Here is a 24,235-nt window from a genome sequence, read left to right as displayed (position 1 = left end):
TGCTTTGTTCCTCAATCCAAATACCTTAAAATCAAGGATTTACATCAGTTATTGGCACAAAATATGCATTTGAGGACACTAAATCTATTAAAATAAATCCCTAAATGAGTCCAAATCGTGGACTCATCAACACCCCCAACTTAAACTTTTGCTTGTCCCCAAGTAAAACTCAAGTTCATCAGTTCAAAAAGGATGTCTCAAACAGCGCTACACAAGATTCAATCATGAATGCACACAAAAAGACTCAACTTACTCATGCAAGGATCAATTATGCACTCAAAGATTCAAGTTGTGACTCACCATTATCAAAGACTCTCAAGTTCACAATACTTGCTTCAAATGTAAGTTCAAGCTCAACAAAGGTACTCAAATGCCCTCACACAAAGACTATTCCATATTCACACACAATGGTTCAACAATTTAAAGCTCTGGAATCAAATACAACACTCACACTCACAAAAATGAACACAATGCATGATTTCACCCATAGGTTTGCCCTTATTTTCCAACCAACAATTGTTTCAGCTCACTCAAGATCAAAAACGTCTTTTCAAGGCTTGTAACGGGGCTGAGTGCAAAGGTATGGTCATTTAGGCTCAATGGTTGTAATCCTCATGAAATGTGGTGTGAACAACACTTTATTTCCTTTTCTTCATCATTTTAATTCATGCTCACAAGTCACCCCATTATTCATCTTCCATGGACTATTGGACACCCCATTTTCTTTGCATTTTCACCACTTTATTCCACAACTTTTTCATTCTTTTTCTTGTTCTCTCTTTTTTTATATGGAGGGGTTCCATTTTTCTCAAAATTATGGGTCAAGGAAACTTTCTTGCACTTCTTGATTTACCTTCTCTTTTCACCACACCCCCAACTTAGGATTCTGACCTAAGTTGGCTATTCACACAAACCACAAATCATGAGGATTATGGGTAATGGATCAAGAAAGGTCACAATTTCATCAAGTTTCTTCCAACAAACGGTTAAGGCTCAAAGGGTGTTCAAGCAGAGTTCACACACTCACAAGGTAGGCCACAAAAAGAGGTATAATGTCAAATTGTTTCACACTCTTCAAAGTTGCCTAAGATCATATCAAGAGATTGCATCACTTAGTCAATCGGACCAACGGGGCAAATTTTAGGTGTCATCACACATGGTTCACGGTAAGCTCATCACACAAGGCATTGACACCAATGTCAAACAAGACTCCACACTTTCACTAGTGTGCAATGTTCATGACAAGAGACTCAATTTGATACTTGGCTAGTCAGAACGAGATACAAAAAGTTCACATATTGTCTATGCAACTTCATTTGGCCTCATCGTAGCCGCACATTTATTTTTGTTCAATTATGAGCACTATTCAAGTAATCGATATTGATCAAGACCGATACTCAATTTTGCAAGAGAACAACCATATTCAAACACTAGAAAGAGGTGGCACAATTTTTTCGAAAGGGTCCAAAAATCATTTACAATTAAAAACAAGGAGCCACAAGCTCAATCATCCATAAAAACAGTATAAAACACAATTATAGCTCAAAAACCCAATATATAAACAAAACATAATCACAAAAGGTGAGCCTCACCCCACCACAAATAAAAATTATTTGTTCTCAAATGCAAACAGAATAATATTCAAAAGTCAAAAAGTAAGACAGAAAGGGAGGTAAAGAGGGATCCTATCTAAAAAGTCGCTCCATCTGTCGGGGCATTAGTGCCCTGTGTAGTGCTTTGATCTCAGACCTCAGTACCCGGAGTCACCTCTCAAGGAATAGCAGCTCTACTGGATCCATCCATAGATGTCTCTATCAGCGATGTATGGATCACCGACTGCACAATCGTCTCCTCAAGATCCGACAAATCTCCATATATGCTCTCCTCTTTGATCCCTATCAGCTCCTCGTCAGTTTGTGCCTCAAACTCATCAACTGCTGAACCATCCCTATGTACATCACCGGTGGTGGCTGGAGGAATCTCTGAAGTTTCAAGAGCGTCCACATCATCAGCAGCCTCCAGTAATGAAGTGAAGTCAGTAGACTTTAGATAGTCTACGTCCTCCATCAAGTCTGCTACTTCGGCTTGCAAAGCCGTCATCTCGGAGGTCTCCCCCTACCTTCTCTCACAAGCTTCAACTCTCGTGGTGAGAGTGTTAATGGAAGTCTGAATGAGGGTCAATGCAGCAATGATGGCACTCTCTATCATCTATGGGATGGATCTCTCAAGTCGGGTCGCCCTCACATCAGCTAAATGGGCTAGGTGTCCCATCTTCAGGATCATCGCCTGAGTAATCTTAGCGGGCTAGGACGAGGTAGATGCACCTGGGACCTATGAAGAGGAAGGAGGGGCAAAAGTACCTGAAGGCCCGGAGGCTGGAGTACGCAAAGATGCCTCTGCAAGTATAGAATCGACGTCCACCTCCAGGGATGTATCCACAGGAGCTTCCCTCCTCATGTCAGCCTCCTCTTGAGTGTACTCCTCCTCAATGCACCAGATGTCAGTGGAGGAAGACGGGGTAACCTCAATATCTCTCATGTCATCCAGGGGCACTCCAGTACGCCGGCAGAACACACTGATCAAGACTGGGAATGGAAGTGAGGTTTGTATCTGATTGGCCCTCATGGCTATCTCTTGCTCAATAATAAGCCACATGGCAATACTCTTCCGAGAAATAATCGATCCAAGGAAGGCCGCCTTAGGATGACGGAGAATGGACTCATTCTGGGAAGGCATAATAAAGTTGTTGATAAATCCAAACCAATAACGTGCAGCTACACTCAAGTCCCTTTTCTCAATCGGGACTCCTGCCTCTATCCATTTTGGGGTGGTGTCTGAGATGAGGGGTGCCAGCCATCCCTTAAGCTCATTCAATGAAGCTGTAGTCGTAGTCAGGTTGGGGTAGTCAAAGTCATACCCTCTGTCAAGTACGGTGTTACTGAACTCACTATTGCATCCAACTTCTTTACACCGGACCACAATCGACTTAATCGGTCTGAACTCGCTGACCTTCTTCTTGCTTTTTCGAACCAATTCACCATATGTTGTATAGAACTCCCGGACCCATGAAGGAATATAGGGGAGTCGGGGCCTGGTGAATTACTTGAATCTGTGGAAGTGGATGGTGTCCCTCACATCTAAGTACTTGCCCTCAAGTCCCTCTTTAGATAATAACTTCTCCTCGAGGATGGTTCGCAATCCCTCATCCTTCAACCTATTGAGAAGCCTAGGAGGAGGGATGACTGGTGGCACAGGAGCCACAGGAGGTGATGGAGCCGGTACAGAACCTACTGGGGGAAAGCTGAGGGGACTCTGGCTGAGTCAGGGTGAGATTTATCCCGGATCTCAGCCCACCGGGATTGCAAAGGCTAGTCGTCCTCAGGCTCATATAAAGCAGCCTAGGAGGCAGTAGTCGCTCTCTCAGATGTGGGCCTCCTGCTATTGCCTTTGTCTACTGGGAGCTCTTGCCTTCCCTTCTTGGGAGGATTTGATCCCCCTTCATTAATTGTGATACACCTTACTCTTTTTCGATGTGGCATATCGATGTTGGTCCCATGTCTGCAAAACATCGGGAAAAAAATTAAAATCATTCAATCAAATGCACAGAAAAATAGTTGCAGATAGACTCACCGAACCAGTCGGCGAGTCGACAAGTCCCCAAATCACTTTGGCAAGCTAGATTGGGCTCGCCGAAAGGATTGGCTCAAAATTCTCAGAAAAAGTTGGCATGTTGGCGATGGAAAAACCTTTCGGCGAGCAAGGATTAGCCCGCCAAAAGTTATAGTACAATTAAGGTTTAGGGGTGCAGATAAAGGGCGATCAAGAAGAACTATCAGCGAGTCGCTGAGTGCTTTCGGCGACCTCAAGCTTCTCACCGAAAGTTACAGAACCCAACTACTAATTTGTAATAAAATTAAAGGCGAGATGGGGAACTTCGGCGAGCTCGATCTAGATTGCCAAACGACCCAACGTACCTACTTTCAACCCAACTTCTCAAATTCAACCTCGCAATCCCCAAAAACAAAATCAAAGCATGCACCCATCAAATTAAAGCAAGACCCAATACACCCATTACCGCGGGATACTCAGACTTCTCCCGATTTGGACAAATTTGGCCATTTGATGACTTTTGCCCTTAAGAATGACATCACATGCTCTATCATTGGGAAAATTACGTCTTTTCGCATAAATACAGGTTATTTAGACTTCACCCGACTAAACCCAACGACATGCAATCACAACCCCACAAATTCTAACTAATTTTAAGGCACAAAATTTTGGGAATTCAACAATCTAAACATTACAGGCAAGATTATCAAATTAACACAGGCACATACCAAAACAATTAAGATCAGAGAGACCTAGCACACGTCACTAAGATAAGATCATTGCAAATGAGTACAAAATCGCTAAAAATAAACTCGGTGTTCAGAAAACCAACCTTTGATGCCGATTAAAATAACTTGAAATTCTAGGCGGCAAAGTAATCCACTCTGAACACATGATGAACGACTCAAATACGATAAAAATGCCACAAATATAGAAACTAATGTACGGGTGTGAGTTTTGGAAGATTAAAAGTGAGGTTAGTGAAAGAGTTTGAAAGTTTAAACCTTTGGCCTTTAAAAACAGTCCAATTCTCGCCCATTCGGCGACATTAGTCTTGCTCGCTGACCCACTCGGTGACACGCCGATTGGGCATTTACCTTGCCGAGTTTTACAGGACCTGGAGGTCCAAACAGAGGACTAGATCGCGATTTTCAACCTGGTCAATGACTCGCCAAGTTGCTCCTGGGCTCGTCGAGTTTTACAGACTCTAGTTTAAAGTGTCTTGTGCCCAACGGCGGTCTAGGTCGGGCTATCCTACCTCTTCAGCGATGCGCCGACTAGACTTTTTGCTTGCCACCCTGCCTTTCTAACACTTTCGACACTTCAACCTGCACAATCAACACACCATTATTTCTAAAAAAAATAAAGCGATAAACACTTGGGTTACCTCCTAAGAAGCGCCTTAGTTAACGTCGTGGCACGACGCAAGTCCCAACTTAAGTTCCATTAGTGTGGTTTGCATCATTTTCATAAGGAAACCCCCCCTTTTGGTTCTGGGTAGAGATCATTCAGCACTTGGTCCATTTGGGACCCTAGTAGCTGAATGAGCATGGAATGAGAGGTCGGCATTTGGTTCAGCATCAAGACATTCTCTCTTATCTCCTCCAACACTCTGTCGTGCTCTTCGACTTTGTGTAGAATGAGTAAGAAGACCTCTTCAAGTTGTCTATCCCTTGCTTCTTCATCTTTCAACGCTCGTGAGGGGGAATGTATCTCTCCTTCTTCTTGGACACTACCTCTAATTCAATGACTTTCTTGGCCAAGACATCTAGTTGAGTCAACAATGTGGCCAATTCTTGGTCTTTTTCTTTCTCCTTGTTGGTCTTGGCCATGTTATCAAGGAATGGGTTGCAGTCTCATAGGAATGTTGCATCAAGTTGCCCGAAGAGAGTTGGTCAGCCATAATTCTATTTTCGAGGCCAAGACCCCAGTAGAAGCATTCCAGAAGCATCTTATCTGGAATTCCACGAGTTGGGCATTGTTGCAATAGGGTCTTAAACCTTTGCCACAACTCATAAATGGACTCACCCTCCAATTGTCTGAAATTTAGGATGTTATCCCTAATAATCATCAATCTCAAAGAAGGGTGATCCATTGGGTCACTATTGCTACCAAATATGCTCCAATTTTCTGCTCAAAACAACAACACATAAACCTAAACCAAAAATTAAGTAAGTTCAACAATATTAACAAGAACAAAATTCAAGTTAGCTAAAAGTTATCAAATAACACCACTCCCTGACAGCAGCGCCATTTTGATTAATAACGTTTCAAAGACACTTCATCCAATACTAAACGTCAACGATTGTTCGTTAGTAATATAACCCAACTAAGTGAGTTGGGGTCGAATCCCATAGGGAGTGGTACGCATTTGAGAATCAATAGACAAGCATGAATACGTTCAAGTCAATCATAAGAAAAAATATTTACGAATAAAAGCATGGTTCAGGTTTGGGGTGACACAAGTGTCAAATAACAAGGGGGTTTTGATTTCAACTATCAGCTACAACAGCAAATAACACGAAAATAACAAGTATAGAGACGGGTTCTTGGGATGTGATTGGATTATGGGCTAAGGTAGACAAATGGGTGATTGCAATCAATTGTGAATAGTGGGAAATTAGTGAATAAGCTAGACTTTAGTGGGAATAAACTTTCTCTCGAACAATTTACCCCGAATCAAATTGGTTTCTCTCGAACACCAATAAGCAGCAAGTAAGAACAGCCTACGCTTTAGTCCATCCACTCTCTCGAGCTGAACCTATGACAACCCAATACCCACAAACCATCAAATCAGTAATCTTGGTTTTAAAACCTCTCTCTCGAGAAAGCAAAAAACATGAAGGTAGAGTTGCATTTGCAACTACAACTCTTTAGATTAAGCCACAATTACTTAATGAAATCACTTTTAAACAACACCTACACTGTCAATTATCAATACCCAGCAGCTAAATCAACCCATAATCATATAATCACAACCCAAAATTGGGGTTTTAGCTAGACATCATAAAAAGATAAAAATCGTTACCAAATTCTGTTTCCATCAACTGGTAAGATTAACTTCGTCTTTACAAAGGTCTAAGATGAAGAATCTTCAACACCTTCTTCCAATTTCTTAGAAATAGAAATCTTCAAATCTTCAAAGCTAAGGAAATATTGTCTCCAAACTCAGTTCTAAGCTCTCTACCCAAAAACTGATAATTATAATTCTATATTAAAAACTAGATACAAAACTTAAAAATTAAAAATGTATTCATAGTCGCTAAAAATGTGATCTGAAGGACCATTCGGAGAAATAAGTCAGGATCGCCGATCTACTCGGCGATCCTCCCTTTGGTCAATTCCATCGCCTTTTTGCTTTGGCCTTCAGCATCTTCAAGTTATGTAACTTTGGGCGATATAGTACTTAACCGCGAACCCGTTCGGCGACTCGCCGACTACTCCTTTCTACTGCCAACTTGATTTTCTCCTTCCGGGCTTGGCACACTGGAAGTTAAGGCGAGACCATGGCCATTCGGTGACTCACCAAATGGGTTAGGCAATCATCAGGCCTTCTTTTCTTTGTACTTTCAGTTGCCTTATTCCTTTTTGCTCATTAGTGTCCATGCTTTGTTCCTCAATCCAAATACCTGAAAATTAAGGGTTTACATTAGTTATTGGCACAAAATATGCATTTGAGGACACTAAATCTATTGAAATAAAGCCCTAAATGAGTCCAAATTGTGGACTCATCCGTGGTTATCTAAGTCCATCCGCACCAGCTCAACAACCATTTGTGGACAATATCTTTTATGAAGTATGATGAGGTAGGACATGATCATATGTATTGTTTTGTTAGTTTTTTTAGTTTAGAAAAGAGTCGCCACTTATTTTTCAAGAAAAATAAAGAAAACTTAGAGGATTCAAAAGATTTAAAATAGAAAAATCAATTGAAGTACCAAAGGGGGGTACGGGGTTTAAATTTACACTTCAAGAAGGGTTTTAAGACATTTAAAGTGCCCGCTAACACGCGGTTTTCTAACAATTTTAAATATTTGGCTAAGACTTAAAGAATATAGGCATGCATGATTACTTAAGGAAATAATTAGTTTAAATTTTGAAAAGAATACATTTTCTCTTAAATATGACTAAGTAGAGAAAGCTCCAAATATTTTAGAGATCAAATAAAAAGAGACAAGTATTTACTTACTAATAAAAGGTTTTAAGAATAACTGAAACGAGAATGACTCATCTTTGGGGAATTTGAATTAAGTTAAACTTTAAGATTTATTATTAAATAAGCAAGTAATAATTAAACAAATTAATAAATACAATAAAAAGAGAGAAGTACTAGGCCCAAGTCTGGTTTCTGTTTGTTTGGACCAGTACTTGGGACTGATTTCTGATTTTGGGGCTTTTAGCCCAATTTTCCTGTCCTAAAACTAGGAATAGGGCTACCAAAATCAATGGATTTTTGGCCCATTTATCTCAAAACTAAGATGCTGGAATTTCTCTTGGGGTATTGACCCATTTTTGTTGATGTATACCGTGTATAAGAATTATGTAGATCACTGTATATTTCATGTATATCTTGTATTCTGTTGTATACAGCATGCATACTTTTTTCCTTTAAGACTCTCAAACACCTACATTAAACTTTCGGAACTGTTCATTGATTTCTTTGACTCGGACTTGGCACCAAAGGAGATGATTTGGAAAGAGATTTAGGTTTTACCAACTCGAGATGCAAATGTTGAAGGAGTCCAGTGGACTCGAATTTGAACCAGTTCATACACAGAAAGAATAAAACAAGATAAAGGCAATATTTTCAAGCTAGTATAGTTAAACTAAACACATAAAAGGAAATAAAGCAAGATAAGCATATTATTAATTCACACTAGTACACGTTATTCAAGGATGACAAAGAATACATGTAGTACTTAAAGTATTTCCACTACAAGAAAATAGACCTTTAACGAAGGGAAATTTGGTCGTTAGAACTTAAAATCTGGTTGCTATAAGTCAATAGCGACCAAGAAAAATGCGGTCGTCACCGGTCATTAAAAGTTCCGTCGTTAAAGGTTAACTACCGAATTGCAGTCCAGTCGTTAAAGATCCTTTAGTGAAAGCATAAATCCGGTTGTTATAAATCATTTTTAGCGACAACAAATTCTCTTCGCTAATTTGTCATCTCGTCGTTAAAAGTCTTTTACATACACCAACTAATTGGGTCATTAAATAGCTTTTAACAACAAATATTCCCTTCGTTAATAGTATGCTATTTTTTCACGGTCACATTTTCAATTACTAATACCCATTTAAATATTTGTGAAAGTTCTCATTGAAGAGTTATAACAATCACACTTTCCTCCATTTAAGTGAAATTTCAATAAATATAATAATGAAAGTAACACATCAAAAAATAAACCAAATCATTTAAATTCATATAAAATATCATTGTTAATACAATAAATCAAAGCATCAAATTTCTGGGCAAAAATGCAAGTCCAAATTGTATAATATCATTTTTATGAATTCCTATAAAAGAGAAAAAAATTGAACTATTTATATCATATGTAGATAAGACCCATGAACTTCATCTTGATTCACACTTTCCTCACAAATAGGCTCTGCAAGCTTCATATTCTTGATGTGCCTGAAGAAAAAGTTTAAATTAGTTCGGTAGAATAAACCATTAAAAAAGAAGAGGAGACCTAGATGATATCTTATTACTTCAATTTTACTTAAAAGAAAATTGTATTGAATTTATAGGTAATTTTGTTAGTCTTAAAGAAAACTAAAGCTAATAAGTATGTTTACAACAGTAGCCACCTTTTGATCTTCTCCCAACAATAAGAAATTAAAATTAGAATAATTATGAATGCAATAGATGGTAATATGAAAATAGTCTTATAAACCTCCATGTTACTTTACCATATAAACTTATAACTTAACATTAAATGGCTAAGAGGAAAGGAGTGAAAGACTCAATTGAATGTGATTATATGTTCACTTTTACATCACAAAATTTCAGTTATTTGTGAATATGGATATAGTTACCATGCATATTCAGAATAATCAAATGCACTTGAATTCATGTGCATTTTTATATACCGTATATGATGAAAGTATTAACATCATGATTTGCCTTAATCAATAGATACTCATCTTAGTTCTCAAATTTGTAAAAAATATTCGAAAAGAATTACAAGTATTAGCCTTGTCTTTTGACGTTCACTTAAATAAAGTTAGAAAAAAATCAATTCAAGCACACCTACATTGATTTTTTCACTTCCAGAGCTGGCTATAGCATAAAAACAAAAATCATCCTACTGTTAAATTTAATTCCATTGCACTGATTATATATTATTCTACTGGTCACTGTGAATACTTTGGTGCAAGACATTTCTTTATCTGAATTATGAAATTTGAGATCTTAATGTAAGAAATAAATTTATTGATGACTCTTGGTATTACAAAAGCAATCACTTCATCAAGCTGGGGCAGGGGGGAAAGTTCAAGGCTAAACTCATAGTTGATAACTTGATATACATAATCATTTAATTGATAAGAAAGTACCTTGAGAAATTCAGGGATCTCTCCTTTAAAAATTGTTAATCCAATAACACTTTTACAAACACTTTGAGGAGTGGATGATCTAATCACCTGACATAAAAAATAAAAATGTAAGCAAAATAGTGAAGATGAAAACGTGATAATTATGGACATTATCAAATGGAAGTGGAATCATCAAGAAAGGGTTTGAGAATAAGTTCTTAAAAAGATATAGCATATTTGTTGCTCAAATATAATCAGGACATCAATAGATAAGAAATATATAAAAGGTCTATATTTTCTGTAATCGAAATTGAAAGCAATATCTCATACAAGACATGTACAAGCCACTCAATATATAATAAAAACCAAATATATATATATATATATATATATATTAAGAAGTTGTCATATTATCAAAGAACTAAACACATGAAAAAATATGATTTAGTATGTCGAATGATCTTTGACTAGTGAAGGTGTAACAATCTTGAAAAAGAATTCATCAACTTTCATGAATAAAAAGAATGTATTTGGGAGTTGAACTATCAAGTATCTTGATTTTATTAAGTTAGTAAAGTACATGCTCTCCAGATTCAAAATCACGGGTATAACTTAACAGTCGTTGAAAGCAGCATTATAATACATAAACGGTTGTTAAGCTTCTTACGGCAAGAATCCCTTAATGAACAACTACAACTTAACAATAGCTACTTGGGCTTCCCTTGCTTCATCATGACTAGTTCAAGAAACTCACCATGAGACAAAATCACGTGTATAACTTAACATTCGTTGAAAGCAGCACTAAATAAAATCTCCAGCACTAAGTTGTATTTGACACTTAAGGACTTAAGCATCTCCTCTTGTACAATAGATGGTGAAAATATTATATTTGAAATTCAAGTATCAATACTGTTACTACTACCCATTGTAAGATACCAGTTCGTAAAGAACTGTATTTTATTTTTTTATTCTAAGCTCATATATTCAAGAGTTATTCATTCAACCCACCATTTCACAATACTTTATTTCTCCAGTCCCAAAAAATTGAAAATTAAATAAAACATATCAGCCCACTTTTGTATCTCGCACATTTAATAGCAGCTAAGTAGACAAAATTGAAGAAAAATTACATAACTTTTCAAAAGAAAAAAAATAAGTATATATTACGTCTTCAAAAAAATATATGTAAAGAGTAAAAGCCCTACTTGTGTACAACATCCAGAAATTGAAGTACAAAGACATCTTGCTTTTCGTTAATTGCCTGCAAAAAATAAAAAATCCATCAAATTTAACTTCAAACAATTATAAATTCTCGCCTAAAACACTAATCAAACATCAATTACTTTCACAGATGAACTCAACACAAATCAACTACTTCTTAAATTCTTCAAATTGGACTCACCAATTACCTAACACATGTAATATAAAGTGAGAAAGTGCGGAAGAATAAATATATACTTACCTTGAATGAGAAAAGGAGTACAATAAATCAAAAGAACTGAAAGGATTTTATTTTACATAGAGAGAAGGGAAAGAGAACAAATTAGAGAAAATAATATCATATTAGGGCTTTCATTTTTTTTACACAGGGATGGGGGTGGGGTATATGGTGGGACGTGGGTGGGGAAATTAGAGGGAAAAAGAAACTGGCTTTTTTTATTTCTAATTATTTAATTTTGACACGATATTAGAGTTTTTAACAACAGGTTATTATCCCTTCGTTAATGTTGAAGTAAAAATTAACTTTTAATGAGCAAATATTTATTTGGTCGCTATAAGAAACTTATAACGACCATATTTATGTCCCTTCGCTAGAAAGTGGCCGTTAGAAGTTAAATTTCTTGTACTGTTCATTTAAATCTAAGCTAGCCACACATGGCATAATAGAAAACTAAATGATAGCAATAAATAGACAATTGGACTAGCATTGATCAAGTGGAATGAGGATTTATGCATAACTATTTAGACAAAGGTAAATAAATGATAAAGAAATGGTTATCAATGAAAACAAAGCAAACAATTGAAATTGTCCTCTATCTAATAATATCACTGGAAGAATTAAAATTAGCAAGAGCAAATAAGATTATTCATCTAGTTCATCAAATAAATGAATAGGTTCATTATATGGTAAGAAGTCATTTTACGATGAAAGGAGAAACAAGAAACACCTATTTCATGATTCCGACAATAAAACTCGTTGAAAAACTACCAGAAACTTCATAAACTAGACTAGAGTTAGCAACAAGATGATTACTGGAACAGTTACCATATCTAAAATAAAAAGTAACTAAGAAAAAACAACAAAATTTACATGACGACATCAAGAATGACAAGTTTAAGATGAGGAAATCAAATGGATGTAGATTGACTGAAATAAACGCAACAGAGGAACCCAAAACTTAAATAAGAAACAGAAAAACATAGTACAGAGCAACACAGTAGCTATAGACTTGTATATTTTATAAATAAATAACAAAGAAGAGAAGAGGAAAATAAATTTTGGCCTTTCACTTCGTACTAATATACCAAATAGACCAGATTACTATCAGTACGACTAAATAAACAACAACTCCAACTGAGTTTACTCATGTTGTAATGGAAAGGAAAACACAAACATTAATATGAGCCTATGTAACCTAAAGCTCTGATTCATACATTTAATTTAATCATAAAAATTTGATAACTCGACGTTGAACACTGATTAGCAATGCCGATTCATAGCGACTAGGCAAGTGGAACAGTTTGAAACTAAACAAGATGCAGCTAGGAAGACCAGAATAGTAACAATTTTTAGGTTACGAAATCAGTTTTGAAACACACTTTCAACATCCACACATACATGTTCCAGTCACATTCATAAATAAAAGATTGAAAAAACAAAGAATTAATTTTTTTATGACTAGAAACAAACAGTCGATTAAACAAAACCAGCAAAGTTGACACGAGAAAGGAAGATTTAAAGAAAGGGGAAATTGTATACCTTTTTCGGAGAAGCTAACCAAGACGAGCGAGAAGAGAGCTTTCCTAGACCAAAAATGAGCTCTGATGAATTCTAAGAAGTGAATGAGAAATCAAATCCAAAATTGAACACTAAGCTCCTATTGTTTAGAGTCTATTCCCTAAGTATTTCGTATATCACTTTATGTGTTCTTCTCTATTTTTTCCCCAACCTTTGTAAGCTATACTCTCTCTATATATAATTTAATGTCCCCCTCAACAAAGAAGGGAGAAAAAAAGGCTATATATAAAGGGTTCAAATTGGGGGGAATTGAGGACAAAATTGGATAAGAATTGAGATTTTTGAATTCAATATTCGGAATTCCTCTTTCAAGGACAAGAATGTACCAATTTGATTCCCAATCTTGCTTAATAGAAATGGGTTTGAATTGTTGCTGATAAATGTATTTGGCCAAGTCTCTTTGTGAGGAATCGGGTCGGTTGGTTAGGTTGCTGATTGTAGGGAAGAAAATGCCCAAAATTGATCATAAAGGTGGGTTAAAAGGAAAATGTAGGGGATGGGATAAAATTGCAATAAATAAAATAGCCATATGAATTGCAATTATAATCAATTGAATTGAAGAATTTGACCAAATTGAATTTAATTAGCAAATTCAACTAAAATTTAAATGAGACAAATTGATAAAATTAACTAATGAGCTTCTTAATTTTAATGAAATAAAAAAATGAACTTAATTATAAAGTAATTAATCAACAATATGAACTATTATTTAACTAAATATTTAATTAAAAAAAGCCTTTTTGAGACATGTTTTGAATATTTATCAAATATACTAGCTATATACTAAATTATATACAACATATATAATATTTAAAAATTATACAAAAGGCCTAAATTACTTTAAAATAACTTGAAAAATATTTTGAATTTTATAAAATTAATTATTTCAAATCGTTCGAAATTGAAGAATGTAACACCCCAGAAAATGGTAGGTTAACATAGAGCCTAAGCATGAGGTTTTGAGTAACTTTCCGGAAATGTTTAGAACTAAACTAGGATCAAAAGGGAAGAGGTAAGCATCTAGGATAAAGTCAAGGACCTAAAACTACCTAAGAAAAATGAAGGAAAAACCATACCTACCTTTAGTCCATTAGGCGATGGGCAATAGCATCGCCCATGTGCTTTGATGATGAGTCAAATGGGCTCTCCTCGCCTAGTGGACAGCCCTCACTTGTCCTAGGTTCTGGAAAATTGGGCGAGAGAGGTCATGGGTCGCCAATAGGGTTGGCGATTCGCCTATTGACCCTCCCCATTGCCTAGTGAGCTGCCCATTTAGGGAGCTTACTGGAATTTTGGGTGAGCCAAGGGATCATTAGGCGAATCGCCTAGTGCCCTTGGTGAGCCAAGAGTGCCAAAGGGAGAGCTCCAGCGTGGGGACGGTAAGTTTTTGAAGTTTAAGTAAGGGTCTTTTAGTAATCTCTCCAATACTTGAACCAACACTTTCCCACTCTTTTCCTAACAAATATATATACTTTTTTTAAAGTCAAAATTCATCCTTTTTTAGTTACTCCCATTTAATAAAAGAAGAAACCCAAGAACATCATTTTTCTCCCAGTATTTCTCTCTCTAGTAGTTCCACCATTGAAGAACACCAAGAACATGAAGATTAGGGCTCAAGAATCCATCTTCTCAACTCCAATTCATGGGCAAAGCTTCAATTAAGGTATGGGAACCTTTATTCATGGAACACTTTTCTCCATGAGGCCCTTCAACTCTTGATTTCAAAATTGGTAACTTGTTCAAAAACTAGGGTTTTCATTCCAACCATGGGTTCTTCCTAAAAATGATTTTATTATGTTAATTGAATTATATTATGGATGATTGGATGTTTCATGGTGATTTTCATTGTAAAATTCCCCTTGAACCCATGAACTACCCCATGACCCCAATTTCATGAATTGTAATAGGTGTATTGATGCAAGATGATTACTATGAATTGCATCTATGTTAATCTAGTTGTTGAATCTTGTTTTATTCATTCTTAAAGTAGTAATTCTAAGTGTGATTGTGATGCTTGGTTCATGACCCTTGAAGGGGGTAAATTGTGAAGGATTGTTCATGATTGATGAAGGATGTATGTGGACTTATAATCCACTTGAAAGGTAAAGATCCTATGACTATTGTGTAAATTGAGTTATTGTTGAAAGTTCATTCTCACCTTTCCCTTGCACATGTTCATGTATGACTTGTATAGGATGATGTTGATGTTGTTGTGTTGATTGAAAGGATAATTCTCATGAAAACACTATGAACAATAATATGAAAGGTTTACTCACATGTTAATAATGATTCTAAGGATGAAAGCTAGTTTTCACCTAAATGAATCTATGAGCTATTTTATGAGTTTTATTGAATGAAGAGTAGAGTACTTCTTCATACATATAAATACAATCCAATGACTAATTATGTATAATTTGGGAGATAATGCTTAGTACCGAGTGGATATGGACAATGAGGTAAAGGCCCTTCCGCCAATGCAATAGGTTGGGTCATCCAAAGTGAACTTATGAGATGGAATCCCCTCCGCCAATGCAATAGGGCGGGTTTCTAGAGGTAATCTGCCTATCCCATAACTATGTGCCAACATAGGACTTTAGCTAGTGGATCCACCTTAAGGTTAAACATATTAGTTCTAACTTAGGCAAGTAGGACACCTTCTTTCGGTGTGGGGTTACACGACACAGGATTCCATGTAGCTCACATGGTCTATGTCGGTTATGGCTATTATTCCCTAAATGATAAGATAATGAATAAGACATGAACTACACTATGACTTCTTCATGAGTTGACTTAGTAGGAGTTGGGGTATGAGACTTCACTCTTACATTGCACAAGTAGACTTAGTAGGATGTTATGGAATGGTTCTTTATGATATGATGAGATATGAATATATGCTTGTACAATGAATGGATTGTGTTATATATGACCTTCCTTATGTCCGAGTAATGTACATGACTATTCCTTTATTGATGTCTATTGTTTATGATGAGGTCTAAAGTTGATTTGTATGACTAAGGTAGCTTCAAGGGAGTACTTAGTATGGTTGGTATTATGAGATGCCAACCATACATTGCACAAGTGTTCCTTAGGGGTTGCTAAGGTGTTGACATTACTAGGTTCTGATTATGGCTTGTCTTCGACATTGAAAAATGCATGTTGGTTTCCAAATTTGATAAATTCATACTTTTCAATAAAATGTCATTTTTATCATATTTAAAGGATTTTATGCATTTTTCCATACTTATATGTACTAACCCTTTCTTCCTTCTACATCTTAATGAGTGTAGGTTCCAGCTAGGTGACTTTCACTCTCCTCTAAAGAAAACTTGGATTGCTTATCTCCAAGTTGTGGTGAGTCCTCAAATTCGAGGATGAGATTTCCTATTTCTTAGTTTCATGTGTATCTGGTATATTGAGATGTTTATTGATGTAAAGGGCTAAGTCCCAAAACTTTGTATTCCTATGATTTAGATGGTAAATGAATCAAAGTCTAGATTTCTTGTTACTTTCTTTTATGAAAAAGTGAAGTGGGACTTCGATTGTAAAGTTTTAAATTTTTCCACATTATTTCTATGTCTTATGTAATGATGATGCTAGAGGCTTGTATGAGACCTTTTCGGGGTCAAGTACGTTGTGTTACGACTAGGGGCTAGCCTTGGGTCGTGACAAACGTGGTATCAGAGCATAAGGTTTTGGGAATGATATATAGGTTGATGTTTCATGAACCACATCTAGTATAGAGTTCATGAGTGTGAAGCGTGCCACACTTATGAATTTAGGGGTTATAAGATGTTTACGAACTTTCACTTCTTTCATTACTCTTTAGTCGTGCTTTGGAGTCTTAACTCTACGAAGTCCTTTCTGCTAACCCTTCTCTTGTGATTATAGGCAATGAATACAAGAAGAGGGAATGCAAGGAGGATGCAAGAGGAGAACGTCAATGAGGGAGTTCCTCCCCAAGCTCCTCAAGATCCTCAAGCTCCTAATGATGAAGGGGTCATGACTAATGTGACAATAAGGGCGACTTTCCAAACATTTACTCAACTTATGATGGTTAAAACTCAAGCCGTCACCGCTTAAGCCCAAGCTATAACGGCTCAAGCAAATAGGGAAGTTGGGCCTATAGTGAATCCAAATCTGAGCACCATGGCTTCAAGGTTGAGAGACTTTACTTGAATGAACCCTCCTATGTTCTTTGGTTCTAAAGTGAATGAAGACGCACAAGAGTTTTTGGAAGAGATCTACCAGATAGTGGATGATATGGGAGTGACCTCTATTGAGAAAGCTGAATTAGCCGGGTATCAATTGAAAGATGTAAACATGGATAATAGAGAAAATCATAGACACGAATTAACAAGAACAGTAATAAGAAAACGACAAGAGTTAAAACATAAGCAAGAAAGACTAAAATACAACATATATGCAAGAGTATGTCAAAAATCATTATAGCACAAAGAAAAGTAATATTTAAATTACAATTAGATATACAAAAAATAGAGTATAAATTAAAACATAATTTAAAATGAATAAGGAAGAATTTGCTATAGAAGAAAAAACCTATGAAAATCCAGAAGGATTAAAAATAAAAATAATATTTTCAAATTTAGGAAGAAAGTATAAAAAAATAGGTGAAAATCTATATCTAATGATAGAAAAAGAAACAGTAAGATTAGAAGATAGTCTAACTGCAATGGTACGAATAACTAGAGAAAATGAAGAAATAGATAGGAAAAACGAAATAGATACAATAAAACAACAAGCAAAATTAGAAATACAACAGATCGAAGAAGTGAAAAATGATAAAATAATTGCTTTAGAAAAAGAACTAAGTATGCTTAAAGAATTATATGCAGCTAAACAAAAAGAAAAAGAAATAGAAACAAACTTAAAATTGGAGATAGAAAAATTTAAAGAAAAAATGACCAAAGAAACCCCAGATATAGGAATTGATAATGTTGATATAGATGAAAACTGCTCAGAACAAGGCTCAGACATAAGTGAGACATATACGGAAATAATAGAAAAAATAGAAGAAATCGAAACAATTAACAATAAGATAGAAATAAATACAGAAGAAATTAAAAATGAAGCAAGTACGAGTACACCAGAAGTGAAAAACCCCAAAACACTAAGACCTAATTATTTACAGTTAGTTATGAAGATTCTGACAGATATGATAGTTTATGGAATAAAAGATTAAACAAAAAATGGACACCATCCACATCATCCCGAAGTAATGGGTTTTTAGATTTAGATTGTGTAACGGATATAAACAAAACAATACAACTATGGGTAGGATATATATCAAAACAACTAATAGATAATAAAATCGGAATGACAGAAGTACCAGGATATATAGAAAGAACACTTATAGGAACGGTAAAATTATGGTTACAAAATTTAGCAGAAGAAAGCATAAAAACATTAAGAAATAATAAGAAAATAGACGGAGAAATTGCAACTACACCAATCGATATATTAAATAAATATGAAATGGCAATAAGAAATGAATTCAGTAGTACAACTACAGAAGTAGAAGAACAAAATAAAGAAAAACAGTTACATAGGAATTTAATGCTAAAATTAGCTATATGTAATATGTGCTACATAGACGAATATACATGAGTATTTAGAGAATATTATTACAAAGGAACATATAATGCAGAAGAATCAAAAGAAATAAGAAAATTATATTTTACAAAATTACCAGAACCATTTAGTTCTAAAATAATAAAAGATTGGAACGAAGTAGGATTACAAGATACACTTGGAGCAAGAATGAGATATCTACAAAAATGGTATTCAACAATATGTGAAAAATATAGAGAAGACATAAAAATGGAAAAAACAATAATTAAAAACTTAGCATGTTGTAAAGATAAGATACCACCTCAATTCGAATGAAATGATAATTATTATAAAAAGAAATATAGAAAACCAGGGAAATATAAAAAATATAAATCCCAATACATGTATAAAAGACCAAGAAGAAGATATTACATAAAAAATACTAAAGCAAAAAGACCTTTTAGACCAAAGAAAAAAATAACAGAATGTACATGTTATAATTGTGGAAAACTAGGACACTTCGCTAAAGATTGTAAATTACCCAAAAATCCAAAGAAAAAACAAATATCTGAAATAATAATTAATGATGAAACATATACACAAATAGATTATATTGATTATGAACCAGATACTGATGATAGTATATATGAATTTGAATCGCTTGAGAACGAAATATCTGAAAATGAAATAGAAGAAAATAATAATGACTGAAAAGGACGTACAAATAATAAATAAAGAAGAATATACAAATGAAGAATCTACGGAACAAAAGGTAATATTTGATATTAATATATTTGAACAAATAAAAGGAAAAGAATTAGATCTCAGTGTAGAAAAAATATTTAAGATACCATTAATAAGAAATATATTTAAAAGACAAAAAGAGGAATACTATGTAGTAAGTCAAAAATAACATATAATAGATTGTAAATATACCAAAGGAAAAGCAAGAATACCTATAATAAATAAAGAAATACAAGAAATTAAAGCTAAAGAACCACTAAAATATGTACACTTAGGTGGAACAGAGATATTAATAAAAACTTGTTTTAGAGAAGGAATAGATACACCAATAGAAATATATTTGGCAGATGACAGAATAGTAGAACCAATAGAAAGAAGTATAATAAGCGCAGTAAAAGGAAATTTAATCTACCAGAAATTTAAGTTTATAATAAGTGCTAATTATTCAGTAGCAATAAATGATAGAAATATAGATAAATCATTAGTATTATATTGGAAAATGTCGGGAATAGGTTAGCCCCAGGAAGTAAAATATTTACAGCCCGTTGTAAAAATCTATATGTATTAACAACAAAACATAAGATAACAGCAAAAAATAAAATAAATAAAATAAAAATAGAGAATCCTTTTGAACAATTGTTACAGTAATAGATAATAATGATTATAGTTACAAAGAAATAGACATAGAAGAGGATCTAGAAATAGTGAGTGATAGGATAAGTACATCAAAAGGGATAAAAAACATAGACAAAAATATTGATACGTCCCAACCTTTAAGAAAATCAGTAGAATATCAAAGAATAAAAGAAATTGAACCTTATCACTACTATATAACTGGAATAATAGAACAAAGAAAACATATCATCATAATAAATACTGGACAAGAAGAAAATTATATACCAAGGGAATTAGTATCGGAAGAAGAAATAACCTCTAAAGAACAAGTATGCCCAGAATTACCAAAAGAATTGTTACATATAGAAGAAACAACTCAAAAAGAAATAATCATAGGAGGTATAATAATATTAATAGACTTTAAAATATACCAAGAAGATAATATAATATTAGGAATAAAATGGTTAGAAGAAATGAAACCATATAATTTAGAAAATACCCAATTAACAATAACTTATAAAAATAAAAAGATCATAGTAAAAAGAGCAGTATGAAAATTTATATACTTGCAAAAATAATAGTAGAAAATTACTACAACAGATATTACACTCCAATGATAGACACAGGAGCAGAAGCAAACATGTGTAAACATAATTGTCTACCAGATGAAAAATGGGAGAAACTAAAAACACCTATAGTCATCACAGGATTTAATAATGAAGGAAGTATGATAACATACAAAGCAAAAAATATAAAGTTACAAATATGGGATAAAATATTAACTATAGAAGATATATATAGTTATGAATTTATAAATAAAGACATGCTTTTAGGAATGTCATTTCTAGAAAAACTATATCCCCATGTAATAACAAAAACACATTGGTGGTTTACCACACCGTGTAAGCAAAAGATAGGAGCAAAAAGAGTAAGTAATAAAAACAGAAAGCCTACACCATGGATTAAAGGAAGTGAAAAAATCACTCAAAAACTAGAAAATATTAAGGAAAAGACCCACAATATAAAATTAATAATATTTTCAATAGATAAGTTAAAATTTAATTCAAGAAAAATTAGATATGTTATATAGTGAAGATCCCTTAAAAGGATGGGAAAACCATAAAACAAAGGTAAAAATTGAACTAATTGATGAAAATAATATAATAACCCAAAAACCATTAAAATATAATTTTGAGGATCTAAAAGAATTTAAAATGAACATAAAAGAATTATTAGAAAACAAATATATTCAAGAAAGTAATAGCAAACATACAAGTCCAGCATTCATAGTAAATAAACACAGCGAACAAAAAAGAGGTAAAAGCCGTATGGTTATTGACTATAGAAATTTAAATGCAAAAACAAAAACATATAATTACCCCATACCTAACAAAGTATTAAAAGTAAGACAAATACAAGGATATAATTATTTTAGTAAATTTGATTGTAAATTAGGATTTTATCATCTAAAGCTAGAAGAAGAATCTAAAAAATTAACAGCTTTTACAGTACCACAAGGATTCTATGAATGGAACGCACTACCTTTTGGATACAAAAATGCACCAGGAAGATACCAACATTTTATGGATAATTATTTTAATCAACTAGAAAATTGTATAGTATACATAGATGATATATTGTTATATTCACGAACAGAAGAAGATCACATACGATTATTAGAAAAATTTATACATATTATAACATACTCAGGAATAAGTTTAAGTAAGAAAAAGGCAGAAATAATGAAAAATCAAATTGAATTTTAAGGAATACAAATAGATAAGAATGGTATAAAAATGCAAAATCACATAGTACAAAAAATAATAAATTCTGAAGAACAAATAGATACAAAAAACAAATTACAATCATTTTTAAGATTAGTAAACCAGGTAAGAGAATATATAATTAATTTAGCAGAAAATCTAAAACCTTTGCACAAAAAATTGAAAAAAGACGTAGAATATTATTTTGATAAAAAAGATCAAGAACAAATACAAAAAATAAAATCATTATGTAAGAAGTTACCTAAATTATATTTTCCAGATGAAAATAAAAAATTTATATACATAGTAGAATCAGATGCAAGCGAAATAAGTTATGGAGGAGTACTAAAATATAAATACGATAAAGAAAAAATAGAACATCATTGTAGATATTACTCAGGGACATTTACAAATCCCGAAATAAAATGGGAAATAAATAGAAAAGAATTATATGCACTATATAAATGTTTATTAGCTTTTGAACCATATATAGTATATAATAAGTTTATTGTAAGAACAGATAATACGCAGGTAAAATGGTGGATCACAAGGAAGATACAAGATTCAGTAATAACAAAAGAAATACGGAGACTAGTGTTAAATATACAGAATTTTACATTTACAATAGAAGTAATAAGTACTAACAAAAATGTTATTGCAGATTACATCTCAAGACAAAGCTACATAGACGGATCTAGATAAAGAAAATACCCTTGAAAAAATATTCAATGTTATGACATTACTTTGTACAAAAGTAGATAGCCTTGACAAAGAGATACAACAAATGAAAGGTCAGCAGCATGACAATAAATATGCGGAGCTAAGTCGATCGGAAGACTTGAAAACTCCAGAGCTAGAAGGTGACGATGGGAAACACCGAAAAACCCAAACTAACAATTTGTTACATGCAGCTATAGGTAGCACATCATCTACAAAAGAAGAAAAAAGATATGTTAATACAAATATGAACAAAATATTTGAGAAACCATTTGTACCCAAAAATCAAAACCCCTTATTTGTACCACCACAAGTAAATACCTACAAAGACAGCTTAGGACAAGACAAGAAAATCTATAATCATATAACCAGAGCTTATATAGAAAACATCCACAAAATACAAACCTTTTTGAACAAAAATCCCAGATCCAAAACTACCCAAAATCCACACGAAGATTATATTACCCAAACTCTACAAGGATACAATAAACTAATTGATTTACCTAAAACAAATGCAAATCTAGTGGCAACTTGTTATAACTATGGATTATTGAATACAGTATACACCCAGACAGGAGATGAAATAGCTATAATACCGGAGCTACACAAAACATTCATGCACTACAAAAGAATAACTAAGGGAACACTTTTTTATATAAGATTCTATTCAGCACCAGCTGAGATACTTTATGATGAAATTAAACCAATCATACAAGTTATAAAAATTGGATTAACTAGAGAAATGATCATACCAGAAAAGATAGAAGAACAAGACGAAATACAAAAAGTGGAGATACCAGCATTTTATGCAGGAAAACGAATTATTGGAATAACTACTATCTTAAATGAGTTAACATCTAATTACTTAAACGAAAATTCGATATGGAGTTATTATTCAAGAGAGCAAACAATGATATATTCAAATTGTCGAGAAATTAGAGCAGCAGATATGGAAGAACTCAGGCAATGGACACTAAGTCTACTAAAACCTGAGCAACAGCCAACTACAAGAGCTATAAGAAAAAACTTTATGTCATCAGAAATAATGACAAGATATTGTAAAACTATTGGACACAAATATTCGGATCATCAATGTTCTAAATGCCAAGGAGAAGATAATGTAATCCCAGACGTACAGATGGAATAAAAACAAGAAGCAACAAGCCGACAAAATAAAAAACAAGATAGAAATCAGCAAAGGAGGAAAAGTTGTTTGTCCTAATAGGAAAAGTTAGTGGAAGGAAAAGTTAGTGGAATAAAGATATGTAAAGTAGTAAGTAGTGAGTAACGTGTGTACATTACTAGAAGTTAGTGGAACTTTATGTAAAGTAGTGTAACTATAGTTAGATGTAAAGTAACCATAGTATAGAAAAGTAACTATAGTAGGGTTACTTAATTTTGTATAAATAGATAGCCATTATGGCATAAATAGGCAAGACTTTCTACACGGAAAGCAAGCCTCTCTTTGTAATCAAAATACTCTCAATAAAAATATATCAGTTTCAAAGCTAAGCTATGGATCAAAATATTCCAGATATCACACAGGTACATATACTTATGATTATGCATAGCTAAAATCTATTAATTCCTGAATATCATAGCATAATTAAATAAGTTTATATTAGTTATTATATACTAGAATTATTTAAGCATGTTTTTTTTG

This window comes from Solanum verrucosum, unplaced genomic scaffold, assembly GCF_900185275.1.
Source record: "Solanum verrucosum unplaced genomic scaffold, falcon-dt-bn FXZP01000033.1, whole genome shotgun sequence".
In the NCBI taxonomy this organism is placed as follows: domain Eukaryota; kingdom Viridiplantae; phylum Streptophyta; class Magnoliopsida; order Solanales; family Solanaceae; genus Solanum; species Solanum verrucosum.
This window is presented reverse-complemented; position numbering follows the sequence as displayed.